Below are 20,649 nucleotides of genomic sequence, written 5' to 3' on the forward strand. Positions count from 1 at the left end.
CAGTACAGACAGCAGGAATCAGGGACGTTCTAAAGCCACACCCAAAATTGTGCACTGCTGTATTCCTTAAAGGGATAAAGTGTACATATCTCCTTATGGTTGGCCAGTTGTGCTGGGTTGGACAAGAGGGGCAGGACCATGGCCCCATCTTTTCCATACTTTGACAACTAGAAGTACTTCTTGGATTTAAGGGAGCACGTTCATTATAATTATGGCCAACCTTACATGGGAGGAAGCTACTTGTGTCTTCCACATGCATGCAGAAGCTGTCCAAAATTAGGTTTGTTTGCATTCTTCTACATTCCCTTCTGTTTGCTGCATTCACACACACTGTAGCTGCAGTTTTATATTCCTTGGTGTATTTCCCATATTGTTTCACATTCTTATTCTTGAAAGGACTACATAAAATCATTCAAATGATGCAGTACAGCGATGCAAACAAAACATAGAGGCCTATTTGAGATAATTAATAATCCAACAAGAATGTTCCATCCTCCACTGATCAAACTGTCAGAAGACCAAGACCAAGAGCCTTTGGAAGGATGAACAAGGGGAAAAGACCTCTTCAGGACAGAGTGTTTGTCTATGGACATAATGTGGTTGCTACTAAAATACTATTAATAATAATTTATGCACAAGAGCTAACAAACCCAAAACCACTTATACTCTACTAATTTCAACTCACCCTGACATTCATTTATCAAGAAATGAGAAGTAACTAATAGTTATTTAGGGTTATAGAGAGCATAAGGAAGTAGCTTGCCCCAAGCACTGAACCTGTTACAAGCGAGAGTTATTAATGCTAGCATGTAACACTTTGACCACTGAATAGCTAGGAAATACAAGCTGAAACATATCCACTATACATCTTAAGACGGATGATGAATTCATTAACAAGAGAAAATACACAGGATGATATGGAAACATTTTATCAATAATGTCAATGTAAAGGAGGGCAGTACTGGTTGTGCATACAGAGCATGCTGTGAATGGTGTTTAAATGTGCTCTGAGCAGGCTTTTAAAAAATATCAATTGGCATATGGAACATGCATTAAGAGCACAATATCTCCACCGAATGCAGCCATACATGTGTCATGAATGGATGCAATCCCTCTCTTTGTCACTGCCCTTCATCAAGGCACAATTATAAATAAGATGTGTTTCTTTTCACTGTACTTTTCTCATCTTATGTCCTGTCTTTTCTGTTTTGTTCATGAGCAAGCAGCTGTGCTGAATGCTAATGAGACAGCACTTAGCTCAACCCAGGGCAGCCTTTTCTACACAATTTCTTTGGTTACTAAACAGCAAACCTGCAATTAATTAGTCAGATTACCTACCTACTTGTGGATAGAAAAAACAGATTCAGTCCTTCCTTAGCAGGGAATGTTGCTTCTCTAATAATGATGCCTTTCTAGGTCAAAGCTTTAATGAATGTACAATCCCTGCACCAGCACATACAAATGAGTAATTGTATGTGTACGCTATACGGGCAAAATGCTAATTCCATATGCCATTATCTGATTTGTGCATAAATGCATGTTTCATGCATGCAATTTAGACATCTATAACTGAAAGCATAACCCCATTTATATCACTCTTACTGTTTTAAACAATTCATTTATTTCTGTAGATATATCTAACAGGGATTATTTATTTTCCCCATCTCAAAATATTTAAGTCCAAAATTCTATCCCTATTTGGGAATGATGTTTTTCTCCATTTGAATTCGAAGACTGAATATATCAAAGCATTCTAATTCCCACACAGTATGTGGAACTAAGCCTCTTTGATCTTCCTCTAGGAAGAATGTGAAATATACTATCTGGGATTTACTATAATCATTTGTTTCACCTGATCTTTGAATATCATGCAAAATATGTCAGGGGAGGAGAGACATATTTTTGAACATTTTCAGCCTCTTATTCAAGTTTTAAGTCAAATTTACTGTCATATTAGGATGACAAATGGATAAAAATCAAAGATTAGCTACTGTTGTAATAATTGGGCCTAAAAACTTATCCCTAATTGTGAACTCAACTCTAAAAAGTGAGTGAAAGTTCATAAAATATTACAATAACCTACAAGAACAAATGTTGAAGGGGAAAGGTGCAAAAGGGAGACAAAAACTGAATTAGTCAACTCCTCCTCTCCTCCCCCCCCAAAAAAAAAAAAAAAAAAAAAAAAAAAAAAGGCCAACAGATATAACTCAAGGACTGTGTTAAGATCTTGCCTGGTAAACAAGAGAAGTGTGGGACCTGAACTTAATTAACCAAAATTAGTGTGTTGAAAATTAGATGGAACTGATAAACAAAATAATCCCATCACTCCCTTTTTGGGTCTTAAAAGAAAATACTTTGGGGGGGGGGGGGGGGAATCAAGAAGCAGCAGCAGTTGCTTGCCAACAACTGTTGCAGCAAGCTTTACCATCATGGCCACCCCTACCATCTCCTGGGACCCTGGGATGTATTGTAACACATTTAGGCCTTCGTTGTTCTGATCCTGAGAGATATCTTGACCACACCAGGCCAGAGAGAGAGGAACCCAGATGATATCACTATCGACACCAGCTCCCGTTAAATCCCAGCCACTACACAGGATGTGAGACTGTTTCAAACTCCATCCCACACCCGCCAAAATATCTTTTTTCTTTCCCACTTTCTTTCCTTTCTTTCCTATCCCTCTCCTTTTGCCTAATAAGAGTCTTGCTTAACTGGCCAGTATTGTATATTTCGCAGCACTGCTGTAAGCCTGTGACAGAGAGGCAATCAGAAGCAATGCCCTAAACAGCCCAACACTAGTACAAGTTTGCCAAGCCTCAGATTATTTTTTCCCAGCTGTAAGGTTGCAAGTGAAAGTCAAGACTAGAGACAGAAGCTGCATTTTTTATCTTTGCTGTTCTTTGTTTTCCCTTCTTGTGAGCATTTGTCTTGTTTTGGCTTCTAGGAAACAGGATCGGACTTTAACAACAACAGCAACCAAAGCAGTTCCAGCCTCTCTCAACTAACTTTTTCTCTCTTTCCCAGAGGGACAGATATTATCATCTAAAAGGCTGCCAAACAGTGCAATTTTTTCCTTCTATAGCTAAGGCAAAGGAAACAAGGGATATTGTTAAAATGAAAGCCTTACTTAACATTTTACATTTCAAATGCTTTTACTGTTTTTTCTTCCTTTACTAAAAGGTTTAAAAGATTTTTAATGGTGTTTTTGCCACGGTACTGAGCAGGCTAAGATCTCATATACTAAACCCTGAACCTTGTTTAAAACTGTCTAATGGTGGACAGTTACAGGGTCATGTTAACAACTTTAAGTCTTTGGGCCCTTTGTTCCTAAAACAATACTACTGTAGCTCATAGGGCTAGCTTGCCTTTATTATATTCACTGTTTTTCATTGTATTTAGCAGTAATGCAAGGTACCTACAGGCCATATTCTGTAAGACATTAGCTTCAGCAAGTTAGCATAAGGCTTGAGGCCTAAGAACTTTGTACAGATAAACTTTAAACAGTTAAATGGCACAATAGAAAACCCCAAGTTTTGGGGATCTGATAATAGAGTGTTAGGGAGAATTTCTAATCACAGGTACATGATCCAAACACAAGAGTGTCATGGCAATGAATTGACATACATAACAGGTACATGAGCTACGTCTGCAGATACCTAACCACTAACAGGCCATTCATGGTAATGAATTAACGTATATGATAATAAGTTGAGATCATTGATATACTAACCTATAGGAGAAGAACTCGCCAACATTAGTAAGATGAGAAAATACAAATAAGGAAAAGGGGAAAATCCTCTACTGAATATGCATCAAATATAGTGGTGTCAGCGTATCATATTATAAAAGTTACATCCCAGCCTTGGGGCAGTAGGAGAAAGAAATGTAGTCCTTGGGAGGTGCTAGAATGATGGCCACCAGTGATGAAGAGGAAGGTGGTAGTGATAAGGAAGATGAGTGTTGTAACTGTGCACACTGAAGTGGGGTTCCCAAAAATAATCATTTGAATAATATTGGGCCTGATCTTTGGACAAGAACTTGTCAGCCATTAAAGTGATAACTGGGGTTTTTAGGTAATCAACATAATCTGTACATCAGGCTTCACTACCCACATCTTGCCATGCAACTGAATATTTGACTAATGTAGGAAGCAAGACAGTCTATCATTTGTGACATATGTCACCATGGTGAGATACAGCTTTGGTTATATTACAGCAAACATCAAATATTATTTACCCTTAAATACTAGCTGCAATGAAACAGAGGATTGAAAAAATTAAGGGATTTATTCACACAAAACATAAACATTCATATAATATTACAAATAATATATATGTGCTATTGCTGAAATGAACATGCATTTGTACTATGGAAGGTAATAGCTCAACTTTTTTAAATGGTATGTTCACAAGTAAAAATCACAAAATCCAACATCACACAAGGACTTGGGTAGCAATTAAAAAAGAGAAATACACACAGCTCGTAAAGATGCCAGGGAAGCATGGTTTTCTTTTTTATATCATTTTAAAGTTTAGTTACACACACACATCCCATAATACAGACATTTCTGTTCTAAGAATATTTTCCCCCAGTAGTTTTTAAATGCTGTTTCTGTTCATCAGTTTTGATTTTAAATTTGTATTGCAATTGAAATATCATTGATAATCTTAGAGCAGCAGTGGACTAGGGATTTCCATAGTCCTGTAATGCCAGTCTCTGGACAAGGGATTGGAAGGTGGATCAGATTTGTCAATTGAGAAGAGCTAGATCAATCCTTCAGCATAATTCTAGAAGCATTACTTGTGGTGCCAATGGTTCCTTTTCTGCTGCATCTAGTTCAGAGTGGTAGATGAAACAGCTTAAGGCCTTCCAATATTTTGAGGTTATGCATCCAATTATAAATCCAGTATTCATATTTACTATATGACATCCCCCAATGCATCTGTTTATATGTGCTTTGGTTTCATTTATATGCAATATGATAAGCCATGCAATAATATATAGTGATGTAAAATTTAAAACTGGTGATTATTTTTGTTAGAGCATATACTATGGTCCAGTCATCAGTTTCAACAGAGGGACCCCAATTTTTCTCCAAATATGTCTCTCACACTTCCTTCACAGTAGATGATCTTAGTGATTTTTTTCCCCATGTATTGTGCTGTATGGCGTAGTAATACAGTTATCAGTTCCTTCATAACTAGTAAAGTGTAATTTTCAAAACTGAAATACTCAGGTCAATTTGTTGCTCAAGACTCTGCAACAGAAGCAAGTAATAAATGAAATATAACAATTGTGACCCGTCCGTTCCTAGGGTAGCCACCTGAAAATGCCAAGGTCAGGGCAGACTGCAAAAGGAGGGCAGATTCTCCCAACACTGGTGGGTTACACTGAAGTCAGACTTCCCAACCAGCCACAAACAATGCTTCTGATTCCCCACACTGGTTATCAAGAAGCTAACACAAAAATATACACAGCCCCCTTTATTGCATTTCAGTCTCTGGCTTCCAATCAGCCACTTTGTCCAGTAAAGAGATAAGTTACTTAAATCTCTATGCTCTTTACCCAAAAGGTTCTCCTGACACCAAAGGGTCAGCCACATCACCAGATCAATATAAGTTTGGATCTTACCCAAGATACCACGCTCCAGCCAATCTTTTAGTAACTAAAAACTAAATGTTTATTATAAAAGGAAACAAACAAACAATAAGAGAAATGTTAAATGATTAAAGCAATCAGACACATACAGTTGATTTGAAAGTCCATATATATCAGGTTTCTAGTAGAACTGTGGAGTTTGCAGGCTTGTATAGTTCCTCTGGTGTACATCCAGTACCTGGATGGGTCTCAGTCCTTTGTTTCACAACTTCAGTTGTAGATGAGTTGATCCAGAGGTGGGTGAAGACTGACGACTGACAATCCAAAATGGATGTGGTGCAGCTGCCTTTTATGTCCTTTGGCTTTTGCCATGATGCTTGTGGAAATTTCCACAAATAAAATGGAGTCCATGGTCACATGAGTAAGTCTTGGTGACTCATCAGCTTCTTTCCCCGGGACCATTGTACTTATGAGTTTCCTTAATAGGCCATTAAGCAGACTAATGCTGCAGCCATCCTGTCTGGGCTGTCGCTCAGAAACACTGCACAAGTTGAAATACAGATATATCAAACATATCCATAATTTCCAATACACATATAACACATGAACATAAACACTATCATCTTACTTAGCAAATTATAGCCTTTCTAACGGTACCGGATATGGCATATTTCATATGAATTATTATGATTTTGACATATTGATGTTAAATATCATAAATGGTTCCCCTAATCCAGCCAGCATCACAACAATTATTAATAAACAGTGGATTATTCAGGTGTCTAAAACAAGAAAGTGTAAGAAAAATGGGCCAGACCTTTGGCTTGTATAAACTGATGTGACTTTCAAAATCTCCTTGGTGCAGGCTCTGCTTCCTGCCAATGCCCCCGTGGACACCAGCTATCTGAAGGTGGCAGGGCAGGGATGGCAGGTTCATGGCCTTTCCCTTCTGTACCATTCAGCAGAACCCTGTGAGCCTGAGTCAGCTGGCATGGGCCAACCACAGGATTTTAATAACAGTGTAGACATACCCTTAGGGTACATGTACACTAGCAACTGTACACATCCATGAGTGGGCTTATGCCATAACCTTCATGTGTCCATGCATAAACCCCTGAAACACATGTCTCAAGGCAAGTAGAGTGTGAGTAAGCTAGCACATCTCAGATGGTGTGGGTAAAGAAACCCAGCTGTGGCATGACCCCGTACCTCTGCCAGTTTGCAATATGAATAGAGGCAAGAAGTTTGTAACTGGTCTCGAGTTTCAATAGCCCTCCACCTCCATTTTCCCAATGCACTGAATTTTTTCCTTCCTGACCTTTACGCAATCTGGGTCCTTGTCCCCCTTTTCACTGGTAGGAGCATGCGTCACTGACCACAGCAGAACAGCTTTCTGCTGCACTCTTTACACGGGACAATAGATCCAGCTCTGAGCATACCCAGTTGCTGATCAATGCACGGAGAGAGAACACTGTCCTCCATGAATTTGGCCAGAACAGCAAGAACATTCACGTGCACTGGAAAATTTTACAGAGCTGGAGGGCAGTCAGCGGACTCTGTCCCAGTGCCGTGGACGCATGCAGCATCTGAAGCTCCTCTACAGAAAGGTCAAAGACTCCAACAGTCAGTCTGGGAGGTCTTGTTGTACATGCCCCTTCTATAAGGAGCTTGACTGGGTGCTGTCAAAGGCAGTATTGAGGCAGAAATAGCTCATGACCCCCTCTTCAACCCTGCGTGCCTCATTGTCTGACAGGACACAGATGAGGGCCAGGGCAAGCAGGCAGCAGGGACCATGGAGGATGCCCCAGAAGACCTGGAGGATGAGGAGTATCTGATTCTGACCCTTTCCCAGAGAAGCAGGTTGAAGAAGTCCCCCATGACAAAGCTGAGGAGGGCTCCAAGCCACGGCAGGAACCAGAACCTGAGGCTGGTAAGTTATAATGGCCCCCCCACCCTCCCCACAATATCCCCTTTTGCTTGGATGCTAAATTCCTGATTTTAAGATCAGTGGCAAGTACTGTGCACTGACATTTCCTCCCTGGATAGTATGCCATGAATTGCTTGGTGTCATTGCAGTGCTGCATCCATGGCATTGTAACGCCCCATCTTCATATCAAAGTCTTCCAACTTTCCTTCCTTCATCCATCTCTGCTCCAGCTGAAATGGTCCTCAAGCAAGACGGAGCTATAAAGCAATGATTTTATTGATTTATGATGAACCACAATTATGCATTTGGCTTCTAAAGATATTTTTTTCAAACACTTTATAGAGGAAAAATCAGTGTGTTCCTGTGTCTATGCATTTCCCAGCCAGCAGTCAGGCAGTGAGGGTCCTGGGGCTGTGTGGACCAGCAGGGGATGGGGAAAGTCCTGGCTGGGGAAGGGAACACAGATGTAGAGAACTTATTTGGATGTCTAAGGAAAAGTTAGTCAGGTTTGGCCTACTCTAGGGAATTAAACTGGTATGACTATGTTACTCAGGGGTGTGAAAAATCCACACTCCTGGGTGATGCAGTTAAACCAACTTAATCCTCAGTGTAGACAGCACTAACTCAAATTCTCCCATCACCCTTGCTACTACCTGTCTGGGAGGTGGAGTACCTATGCCGATGGAAGGATCCCACCTGTCAGCGGTGGGGGGCGGCCTACACTGAAATGCTGCTGCTACACTGCTGAGGTGTACACAAGCCCTTACAGCAGTTCTCCCTTGGAAGATTATGGTTTCAGTGCTCCTCCTATCCCCGATCTTCCTGTCCCCTTACAGACTGGAGTCACATGTAACGTGGAAGAGGAGCTTGGGGGAGGAAGGTTTCTGATAGGGAAGGTGACAGAACACGGTTGTAGAAAACTTACAGTTGGTTGTCTAAGGAAAAGTTAGTCACAGCAGTCTTTTCTCCCTTGGAAGATTATAAAGTCTTTACAGACTCTGTCCCTGGTGTCTGCCCTCTCCCTGCTCAGAATGATGCTGTGCAAGCCGGGGGATGTGGAGTTGGGAGAAGGATCCAGTCTGGCAGTCAGATAAAAATGGTGCAGAGTCCCTTTCCAGTTGTCTGAAGTGAGGGGCTTGTGATGCTGAGCCGAATCTTCAGGAAACCTAATGAAGTTACAGTGTGTCTGTTTCTTTCCCTACCCATTTCACTGTCATTGGGCAGGCACAGGTGCAGGATTTTCTGGTGTGTCCAGGTGGTGGTGGTTGGTGGTTCAGATTTCCTTTTGCATGAAATCTCCCATATGCTAGCTGAGAATATAGTACATTTCCAATCCTGTAAGCATATTTCAGCAAAGTTCTGTTGTAGCAAAAATTCCAGCTGGTTCTTCAAGTTCACTGGCAGAGCGAATTTGCTTGGTCTACCTTCATAGCTGACAAACAATATGTAGGGAGGTGACCATTAGCAGAAACTTCTCTTTAGCATAGATTGCTGGATCTCCTCCACAGACTGTAATGCCACTTCTCTTTTCCACTCTGGTACTTTGAAAACTGCTGTGTTCTCCAAATTTTGGCCAGCCTTAAGAGAAGAAATTGTACACTGGTAACATAGCCCCTGCCAGGAATTACCCCACTGCTCTCTGCACCTAATGAGAAAGTGTGAACATTTTAAATTGCTAAATACATTGGTATAGTTTTCTTACCTTTAGTAGCCTCTGCTCCTTTCTCGTGGGCTCAACATTTGTTTAAGAACCTAGGATAATGAGACAACTACAGTCCTGGAATGCTGAAAAGGATCTAAATTGTGGCCCTGGATAACCAAGTTGTGTCATGTGGGGGGATTTCTCGGCTTCTGCAAAAAGGCCCAACACAAAATATAATGCTCTCCTTCTCTTTAAATTGGCAGGACCTACATCTCTCGAGAGTGAAACCATGCTGCCAAGAGGACAGGAGGAGCAGATCACCAGAGAGGGCAGAGGTAGATGAAGTAGTACCCTGGAAGAGATGCTCATAGGGATGGACAGGAGAAACCAGACACAATTTGAATTCCTCAGGGCGTGGGAAGAGCAGTATCCTCAGCAGAGGGAGACATGTTCGAACCATGTCACGGACATGGAGACACACCATAAGGAATGGAAGCATTCCCTAATGGAGAGGCTAATTGAACTGGTGGCTGTCTGCTGCTGAGGCCAGAACCAGCCCACTAGAGGCCTCCTTCTCCTCCATCTGCCACCAGGGGTCCTGCTGAGCTTGAGGACTCTGCTGCAGTGACACTTGTAAACCTACATGGAGTGACTCATGAACATGGTGGGTGCCCACCTCAAGGAAGACTGCCACAAACCAGGGCACGAACCTCAAATTGGTTGTGTGTTCTATAATTAGATTTCACCAACCAAGCATCAAATGTGAACTCCTCAAGTATTATAACAGTCTTAACATGCAGTTACAGACAGTCCCCTTGGGCACTCCGGTCTATCTTGCCACCCAGGCGAACTCACCTTTGTGCTGGATGGTCCCTCATGCCAAAAATCATAACAATATTCATCACTTACCCCAGGTCAATTGTACCGGAGATCTCAAATCAAAGACAATGCTTGTAGCCAATACTGTACTAAACTAACTAAAGATTTATTAACCAGGAAAAAGAAATGAGAATTTTTACAAGATTAAAGAAGGTAAACATACACACAAAATGAGAGACTGTTTTAGGCTCCAAAAGATGACAGTAGCTACTATAATATACAAGCTTTATATGTCCCTTAGGGCTAATTCAAAGTAAATAGCTGGGGACCCCTTGCTTATGCTTAGAAATGGTCAACCCTCAGAGTTCAAGCAGCATAGGTATACAGTTTCTCCTTAACAGGGATTGTTATTCCCTTCCACCAACATTCAAGCTGTGATGGGAGAGGGCTTGTGCACATACTCTCTTCAGCGGTGTGGGGGAAACAATTAACAAAATCCTTTGTCCATTAATGTTCCACAATGGCTTGTCTGGGGTCAATAGGCCTTTTTTGGGGAGAGTAGATAGTACCTTTTGTGGTAAACTAGTATTTCACACTTGGTAATGCTTCTCCTCTGACTATGGGGGTTTGCAGTCTTAGCAAACATTTTTATACTTACAGAGCAAACACTTAAATATTACCATATAATATGGGATACAGACATTATAAGTGAGATTAATACATGCAGCATCCTCAAGCATTCCATAAAGTCTAAACACTAAACTCATTCTTATAACTCCAATATCTATTTTAACAATACTAACACACAGGCAAGCAAGACTGGTTTCCAGCCAGACAAGGTGGGTGAGATAATATATTTTATTGGACCAGCGTCTGTTGGTGAGAGAGATAAGCTTTAAAGCCACAGAGAGCTCTTTTTCAGGTCTTCTTCAAGTCTTTTCAGCTATTCATTTGTCAGTAGTCAGTGAGGCCCAGGGGACTTGGCATGAGCTGGCACCTGGTTGATCACGCCACTGACCAACCAGAAGGAGAACTTTGAGCTTGCAGGAGTCTTGGAAAACCAGCATGTACTGGCTCCCAAAACCCCTTGCAGGAGATGTGCCCAGTTGTCACAGAGAGTCACTGTCTCTCATCAGTCATCCCTCCTGATGATGAGGGGAAGGAATTGGGTGCAAAAACATTAAACATTGTGCAGTATTCTTGGTTGTGAACAGTTACTTGGCTAACAATATGTTCTGATTTCAAAATCTTTCCATTAAATCTTCTACCTCATACTTTTAATAAATGTTATGCTTTAACTATGTGTTGGTCTTTCTTCCTAATGATGAACTGAAGGTGGTTTTTCATTCTTGAATGGCCTGCAAGCTTTCTTACTCCTGTAATGGAATGGTCTGTAAAAATCTGGTGCCATCATAGTGCAGATATGTTTGAGTTTGTCCCCCAAGGTTCAGAAATATCTTAAGTCCCACAGATGCACAGAAGGGACGGAAAAACTGCAGTGTATGTACTAAATGATTTAAAAAGCACTGTTTTGCAGCACAGCAGATGTCTAAAACACACAAAAGGGGTCAATCAGTCTCTTAATGGCATTATTAAGCAGTTGAAAATCAAAACCAAAGAACAATAATAAAGAAACAGGGAACATACCAGGAATAACAGCATCTGCCAGTACCCTGAGCAGAAACTCTCCCCCCTCACACCGCAAGCAGTTTCAACAATACCAGGGATCAGTTTCAACCATACCAGCTTTCTTTTCTAGTCCACTGAAACGTTGAAATGGATTCTTCTGAAGGATATCCCTCCAAAGTAAAGTTCATTCAAACTGTGAGGAAGGTGACATGGAGCCTGGTGGTGAAGGAAGCTCCAAGCCCTCTCTTCCCCTTCTTGTCAGTGTGGTTTGCCTCCACCCCTTGCTAGCTTGATGCATCTGTTTACTGCTTATATGTTTAAACTGAGATAACCACATATTCCTTTGTTTAGGATAGATCTGTTTAACAACTCCCTCTGCAATATCTGGTTTGAACACATTTTAGTTATCACTCCAGCTTATGTCCATAACTCTTAACACCCACCACGTCACACAAGAATGTTAATGATCAGTGAGTTATTAGTTTTCAAATGATACCTCATAAGGCATAGTTTGAACAAAGATTACTATAGCAGTGTGTAGGATGTGAAAATAGGGGTGCTGTGTGTGACATATATGAATGATGGTTGCCACTTTAACTTCTAGATGGATGTGTAGGTAGCACCAATGAGCTGTCGGCCTGCAAAATGTGCACTCTCTGGTCATTCTTCAGCTACTGAGCTTGTAACTGAATTCCCTTTTTCCAGGGACTCATAGACTTTAAGGTCAGAAGGGACCATTATGATCATCTAGTCTGACCTCCTACAATACGTAGGCAACAGAACCCCTCCCCCCCACACCCACTTCTAACCTATGACTGAGTTATTGAAGTACTCAAATCATGGTTTAAAGACTTCAAGGTATAGAGAATCCACCAGCAAGTGACCTGTGCCCTATGCTGCAGAGGAAGGCAAAAAATCCCCAGGGCCTCTGCCAATCTGCTCTGGGGAAAATTTCTTCCCAACTGCAAATATGGCAATCAGCTAAAGCCTGAGCATGTGGGCAAGACTCACCAGCCAGACACCTGGAAAGAATTCTCTGTAATAACTCAGAACCCACCCCCTCTAACATCTCGTCACAGGCCATTGGGCATATTTACTGCTAGTAATCTAAGGTCAGTCAATTGCCAAATTAGACTGTCTCATCATACCATCCCCTCCGTAAATTTATCAAGCTCAGTCTTGAAGCCAGCTAGGTTTTTTGCCCCCACTGCTCCCCTTGGAAGGCTATTCCAGAACTTCACTCCTCTGATGGTTAGAAATCTTTGTCTAATTTCAAGTCTCAACTTCCTGATGGCCAGTTTATAGCCATTTGTTCTTGTGCCCACATTGATAGAGTATGGATTCATGAGACAACACAGGAATGGGTAGGTGAGGCCACCTAAAATAACGGTGGATATAGACACACCATACAGAACCATATCCTTCTAGGGAATAAAGTTCCTTCTTCCCTATTCAAGTACAATCCTGATCTCCTAAGCACCATGGGGTCATGAACCTTTCCAGTGTTTCCCACAACTATATTCAGGAATCTGCCTCTGTGATCCACCAAACCTTGCAGAACAATTGAATAGTAACTTTTTCAGTTCACTTACTCAGTTATCCATATACTAAGCAAAGCACTGGGATATGAGTGCCATCAATGCCCTGCACTATTCAGAAACCCCATCATCTCAGATCTGGCTATTATTTCTGGAACTTTTCTTATGTCAACCACCCATGGATAAAGCACAGTGTTAATTGTCTCACAAACCCGCACAACCACAATCCCAACAATGGACTTTCCAACCCCGAAGTGGTTTGCAACAGATATAGCTGTCTGGTGTCGCCAGCTATTCCAAGGGCAATACCAACCAGTTTATGAACTGGTATGGTTTTTCTGCATTGAGTGTTGTGGTGCTGGAAGGTTGGTACAAGCTCCTCACTCAGCTTCATGAAGGTCTGTTCCTCATTCAGAAGTTCTGAAGGTCCTGCTGGTCACCCCAGATTTAAAACTATGTGATCGCCCCACACCGTACTGGTTCTCCTGCACCAGAAATGACAGTCCACCCAAGGGCCTACTGTGGCAATACTGGCATTCATCATATCTGAACAATGTGAGCTGAATACATTGTCATAGACCCTCAAGGTCAGCCGTCTTTGATTTGTCAGAAGATGTTGTCCAAATTCCATCCATCATCAAACTGATTGCCTACTCCACTGCATAACCATTTGTTCTGCAATAAGAAGCAGGAGAAGAACCAGGTCATTATCCCATTATTCCATGACTTTCACCCAGTTTTTCAGGGAATAACAGTGAGGGATGCCATGATCAGGAACTGCCATCGACAAATGTGTGAAGGCAGGTACAGTACCAACAAAACAAAGCAATGTGATTTCTGGAACATCTTCCTGTAATACAGAGTCATGGGATATCACCCCTGAAATGAAGCTCTAAGACGGTGTACCTACAGTGGTACTGAGCACTTGGGTATATGCACGTATATGGTATTATACCCATGTCCAGCATAGTATATGTGGACTCTCAGGTGCATATATGGGGAGCATGTGCAAGCATGAACATGATCTACTACTCACATATTCACAGAAGTGTAGACATAGCCTTAGGGTGGAATCCGTGAAGGAACTTTATGCATTGCAATGCTGAGCATCACAGCACCTAACTTGCAGGTACCTAGAAAATCACAGGAACAACAGAGATCCACAAAGCTGAGTTAGGCACCTAGGTTCCCTATACAATGAATGGGGAGAAATAGGCGCCTAAGAAAATGATCCACAAAAACCAGCACACTAGGCAGCTCCTGCCTCAACTAGACAATAGGGGAAGCTAATACGCTAAGCCCCACCCCTTTCTCAGAGAAAGATGCCTACGTCCAGGCTGCAAAGAGATGCCTAGTTCTGCTAGCAATACGCAAATGGGAACCCTGTTCCTGGTTTAGGCAACTATGTAGTTTCTTGCAAGAATGAGTTAGACACTTGCCTCGCGCCACACAAAACAGTTAGAGAAGGAGGTACTTATAACTTTTAGCCTCATGGTTAGAGTATTAACCCCAGGATATGGGACACCTAGGTTCAATTTCTCCACCACCTCCTCCTGAGGGTTTTGAATGGGGCCCAATCCGGAAGCATGCTCTGAGTGCACCTACCAGATCGAGCCCCTTGAGTGAATTAGGTGACTGAATGCCTGATTTCCCCTGGTTCTGTAGTTTTGTGGATGTCAGGGCAGGATTTAGGCATCTAAAATGGGATTTAGATACTTAAATCTGGCTTTAGGCACCTAACTAGCTTTGTATATTCCACCCTTAGCCTCTGTGTGCCACAGCTGATCCGCTGTAAAATGAGAGTGAGTGTCTTCCCCTACCTCACAGAGTTGTTGTGAGGATAAATAGATTGAAGTTTGTGAGGTGCTCAAATACTGCAATAATGGGGGTCATATAACTTGTGTAAATGCACTACTACAGACTGGGACCGACTGGCTAGGCAGCAGTTCTGCAAAAAAAAGGGACCTGGGGGTTACAGTGGACAAGAAGCTGGAATGAGTCAGCAGTGTGCCCTTACTGCCAACAAGGCTAATGGCATATTATTGGTGAGGCCACATTTGGAGTATTGTGTCCAGTTTTGGGCTCCCCACTACAGGAAAGATGTGGACAATTTGGAGTCCAGTGGAGGGCAACGAAAATGATTAGGGCGCTGGAGCACATAATTTATGAAGAGAGGCTGAGGGAACTAGGCTTGTTTAGACTTCAGAATACAAGAGTGTGGGTGGGGATTTGATAGCGGCTTTCAACTACCTGAAGGGAGGTTCCAGGGAGGATGGAGCTAGGTTGTTCTCAGTGGTGGCAGATGACAGAACAAGGGGCAATGGTCTCAAGTTGCAGTGGGGGAGGTGTAGGTTGGATAGTAGGAAAAAAAATTCACTAGGAGGGTGGTGAAGCACTGGAATGGGTGGTATAACTCCATCCTTAGAGGTTTTTAAGGTGTGGCTGGGATGATTTAGTTGGGGTTGGTCCTGTTTTGAGCAGGGGGTTGGACTAGATGACCTCCTGAGGTCCCTTCCAACCTTAATATTTCATGATCCTAAAATAGATTTCAAAGTGCTTTAGAAATGTGGATAGCTATTGTTAATGGTATTTTACCAAAAGGTTGGCTAAGGCAGCAGAAAGCAAAATGACTTGCCCAAGGTGCCCATTGAATTTATGGAAGTTTGGAATACAGTCTGGGTTCAATGTCTCTTAATCCCCTTTTCTAATCACTAATCAATGCCATCTGCAGTTGTTTTTCAGTTATGACACCATTTCAAAGAAAAGCAAAGAAAAATTAACCAAAGGGTTATACATAGGCTAGAGAATAAATGTGATGAGATGTCTATGTAGGAAATAAATCTGAGCCCCATGAGGCAAGGAATCCTACTGAAGTCCATGGGATCAGGGCCAATACAAGATCACTCTTTAGAGAAGTACTGTAACTCTGAATTCTCTTATTAATTAATTAATTAAATTAACACATTTTATTCTGCTATATTTAAAGTGACATAAGCGAAATGAGGCTCATTGCTGAGCACCTCAGATGGATCTTCATTAGCATAACTTCATTTACATTCAAAAGGCAAAGAAGCCAAAATGTGGAGCTTCCCCTATTTCACAAACTGGTCTATAAAAGCTGGTCCATTAAAAAAAAAGTTAATTCTAGCATCTGTCTATATTATCAGTCAAATGGATACTTAGGAGGATAAATTTGTGTCTGCAGCTTCCAATGGGTTAATGCAAGTTTTACATGGCATTCCATGTGCAGCTGCATTTCAGTCCTGTATCAACTCTCTGGGATTATGCACATTCTCAAGTGGAACAATTGCTTCCTGTTTTAGCCCAACATATTAATCCACTTCATTCTGTATCATTTTATTAAAGGGTGCCTACATGTCACATACACTGCAAGTAGCACAGATGTGCTAGGATAAAACTCCAGCAAGCAATTAGTTTTTAGATGGATCTTTACGGAATGCCAACTCATGATGAGAAACAATTTAATACTTCTGTAAAAACAAACACATCAAACAAAGCAATAAATAAATTCAAGCCCTCCTCTCCCAAAATTATGATGACATATATTAGTTTTGAGAAGCAAAATACTCCCCGAGTGGTAGTTAATCGAGCTAGTGCATCAGGACTTTATGTGAGAAAGATAACCATTAAAGTTTGGTCTCTATGACTGTGTGCTACACTATATTACAGAATTTCTGGTGGGGAAAATTATAAAATTTGAATCTCAGGAAATTAATCTGTAGAGATCTTCATTCCACTCTCTGTTTCTCCCACATAATGTGACGTTTCTCTGGGGATGTTTGGTATTTCATAATTAACTCTTTCCTTATGGCATTCATCTTTTTTTAATACAGTATCAGACTAATGAGAAAGCACAGGGGAAACTGCTGCTGGAGGTTGATATGAGGATTAAATGAACAAAATTAGCTTTAGAATGCATGCTCTTTATACCTCCTAACAGGACATGGATCATGTCAGTGAATTATGTTGCGTTTTCTTGTGTCAAGCTAGGGTTTTATATTTATTTTAATCTTTTATTTAGCTCTGTGCCTTTATTGCTGGGGAAGCTTTCTTAAATTAACTTTAAAAATCAGAAAAAGGGCTTACAGACCAGTTTAAGAACTGACAGAGTTCTTGGGGAATGTATATTTTCTTACAACAATTAATGGGGAGACTGCTGGTGTGCTGATACCACTGCCTCACCTGCCGACCACTGTTGTGTCATTGACTCTTTGTTCTCCCCCATCTGTCAGTCTGTATCCATTTGTTTTCTCTTGTCTTAGATTGTAAAGTATTTGGGGCTGTGATTGTGTTTTTGTTCTGTGTTTGTACAGCAGCTAGGTCCTGGTCCATGACAGGGCTCCTAAGCATTACGATAAATAAATAAACAGTAATAATAGTCATTTTTCTTTTTTTAGAGGTGGCAAGATGATGGATTACACTATTCTCTCAAGCTATTGCGGTGCCATAAGATGTACAGATGCTGAGCCCTCAGCACAGAAATTGTCCCCAAATTTTACTACAAGCACCTCATCATGTGCAAATTTTACTATTGTTTCTAGGAAAACGAACAATACTTTACACTTACATAATGCCTTACATCTGAAGATCTCAGAGCTGTTTGCAAATTAATGTAATGAATTTTTTGTCACTATCTCCCTTAGTATCCACCTATTCATACAGGGTGAAACAACTCCAACAGGAAAGGATACCAGAGAGACTGATTCTCTAGCCTGATGGTTAGAGAGTTTGTAGAGACTAGGCAAAACCTCAGTACACATCCCTCCTCTGCCTGATTCATAGTGCGTGCCCTAGCCACTGTTCTTTTAGCTATTCTGGGTTGGATCTCACTCTCTCTGTCCTGATGAAAATGTCCTTGAAATGGATATATTTTTGCGAAAAACTTTTAGGTGGAAAATTCCCAACCAACTCTACATGCAGAGCTCATTTTGGGATCTGTGCATTAGATTGTATGCGACTATACTTTGGGTTTTATGCCCTGGGCAAATGGCAATTGCTTAAACTGTCAAAGACAAAATCTCAAACGCCTGAATGACAAATGTATAAAAGTTTATTAGGCCTTCTAAACCAAACTTGCTTCTGGGTGGTGGGCTCAAGAAACCTTATTCCAGTTGTGTTCTCTAGGTGGGAGGTCTCAATTGGAGCCTCTGTGTTCGCCTGAGTGTAGGAACTGTTAGCACTCCACTGGGTGCAGGCCACCTTAAATTTCTCGTGAAGAGTAAGGGGGAATAGGGACTATGCCCCTATCCGCCAGCAGAGCTAGTTGGCCAAAGAGGAACTCATGCTGCATCCTCTTAGGTGCTGTCGCAGCATGTGTGCTCCTCTCTAACTACTCTACATCTACCATGAGAAACCACAGAAGAAGCCAGACAGCCATTTATTAGCAATGTACCCTGATAAGGCTTAGCAGGGAGACCGTGTTTTTAGAATGCCAGTCCAACCACAAAAGATCATGCCGGAGAGGACAACTGATGAATGTGCAACCTTGGACAATGGAATTACGGAAAGGCAAAAAATATAAACAATGGCCTGGGTGAGCTGATGGTGTTTCGCTCTGCTACTGTGCTCAACCTTACGCCCCCTTTGCCTCTTCTTCCTCCTCCTACTTTGCTGTGCAACTTTTTCATGCTGTCTACCTCATCCAGTGTGCCAAGTGAGCTCACTCTCCTCCATTAAATCCCTCCTCAAAGCTTCTCTCTGGAAAGAGAAGTGAAAAAGGGGGACTTAACATTAATTTGGGAAAAAAACACAGCCACTGTTCAAAAGCACATGACCATAGGCAAACACCCACCCCATAATGTGTTGGGCAATGTGTTTTGCCTCAGTCTCACACCTTGCGGTGTGAAAATCCTACAAACAAATGTCTCTTAAAACACCACTTCCCTCTTCCTCTGCTGCACCCCACTCACAGCTGGCTGTCCTTGATTAGCAAGGATCCAGAGTGCAGAGGTGCATTCACAGCAGTTCCCCTCCTACTTCTGGGAGGCGGCAGGCATTGCGCAATGCCTCTGCTACTGCAGCCCCTCTCTTTTTACTGCCACTGACAGCTGCCTCTCTGCTGCAGCTAGCCACTGCTGCTGCTTCTCTGCTACCACTGTCTCTCTACTGCCACTGGCCACCACTGCTTACTGCTTCCGCAACATACATTCACCACTTAATCCAGCTCTCAGGTAGTGGGGAACCTCATGGCCATTGCAGGCTCTGTGTTGTCTTTCACACACTATCTAAGGCTTCGCCTCTAGAGTTGCTCAGCAGTGATGTCAGCTCTAGGAATCCCTGACCAGAAAGAAGGACTCTCCATTGAGTCTGATCAGCTCTTTCATTACATGCTGGAAAGGAACCAGCCAAATGGTGTCTAGGACTCTTTTGGGACCAGATATGACTAGGTAGGAACACCTGTCCCCACTCACTCTTCACTGGGATTTGGCATCCGTACCCCTGCTTAGCAAGTGAGGTTCAGTTTAGGGTGGCCCCCTCAATCAGGTCATGATAAGCACAGTTCTGTTGTCCATTACTTGTACAATAAGGATAACAACATTTCATTAACCCTGCATTCAAATACCAGAGTGATTTGCAATCCCAAACAAGCCAAAATCGATCATTTTGGCAAAGCAGATCCATTTGCTGTGCACCTAGGTAGAGTAGGCATGTGTATGCAAACAAAGGTTGCTCCTTGAAGTCTTTTCCCCCAGCTCATCACTAGATGTCAGGGGAGAGCTCATTCAGACCCTGCTTACATCAAAAAATAAAAATTATTTGTAATAAAAAATGAGTTAAACGAGAGGTTTATTGATGGTATTTACTTGTGAGGGATTGTTCTATTTTTGCTGATTCTTCCATTAATAAATTGCCATAACCTCACTCCTCAACATAGCAGCAAATTGTGGGCCAGAATATATCACCCTAATCCACATTTTACGAGGGTCCTCTGCATTTGCATTTCACCCCTCTTTCTCAGGAGAGTGATAGCCACATCCATTGCATTGTCCCCACCTCCAACCACAATCCCATGGAGACCCCATCGGCATAGGGAGGGACACGGGATAGGGGATCTATATCTTTTTGCCATCACCAACCATGTGGAACTGGGGAAATACAGCCTATTCAGTTGAGCCCCTCAGTGTTGGTGAGCTTCCCACTAAGGGGAGTCTTGGGCAGCTGTGCCAAAGACAGTTCCTGGTTGCATGGCTGTATTGGAGCCTCACTGCCAGGGAGTGACAAGTGTAGCACAGAAGACCTAGAGTTGCCATGAAGTGCTAGGCCAAAATGTGGATCCCTTGGGATCCAAGCAGACCCTAAGTGATCCATAGGAATCAGGGTTTTGGACCTGCAGATCGTTTCTCAGGAAGGTGCAACCTCCAAAGGAACCTCACTGAATTTTCCTCCTTCTTGAACCTGTCCTGTAGGTTTTGCTTTAGGAGAGAGCGATCCAGTTCTGTATTAAATAATCTATCTGAATTATTAATATAATTAAT

Source organism: Emydura macquarii, unplaced genomic scaffold, assembly GCF_026122565.2.
Source record: "Emydura macquarii macquarii isolate MOO-44397 ecotype Brisbane River unplaced genomic scaffold, CSIRO-AGI_Emac_v2 contig_3019, whole genome shotgun sequence".
NCBI classification, from domain to species: domain Eukaryota; kingdom Metazoa; phylum Chordata; order Testudines; family Chelidae; genus Emydura; species Emydura macquarii.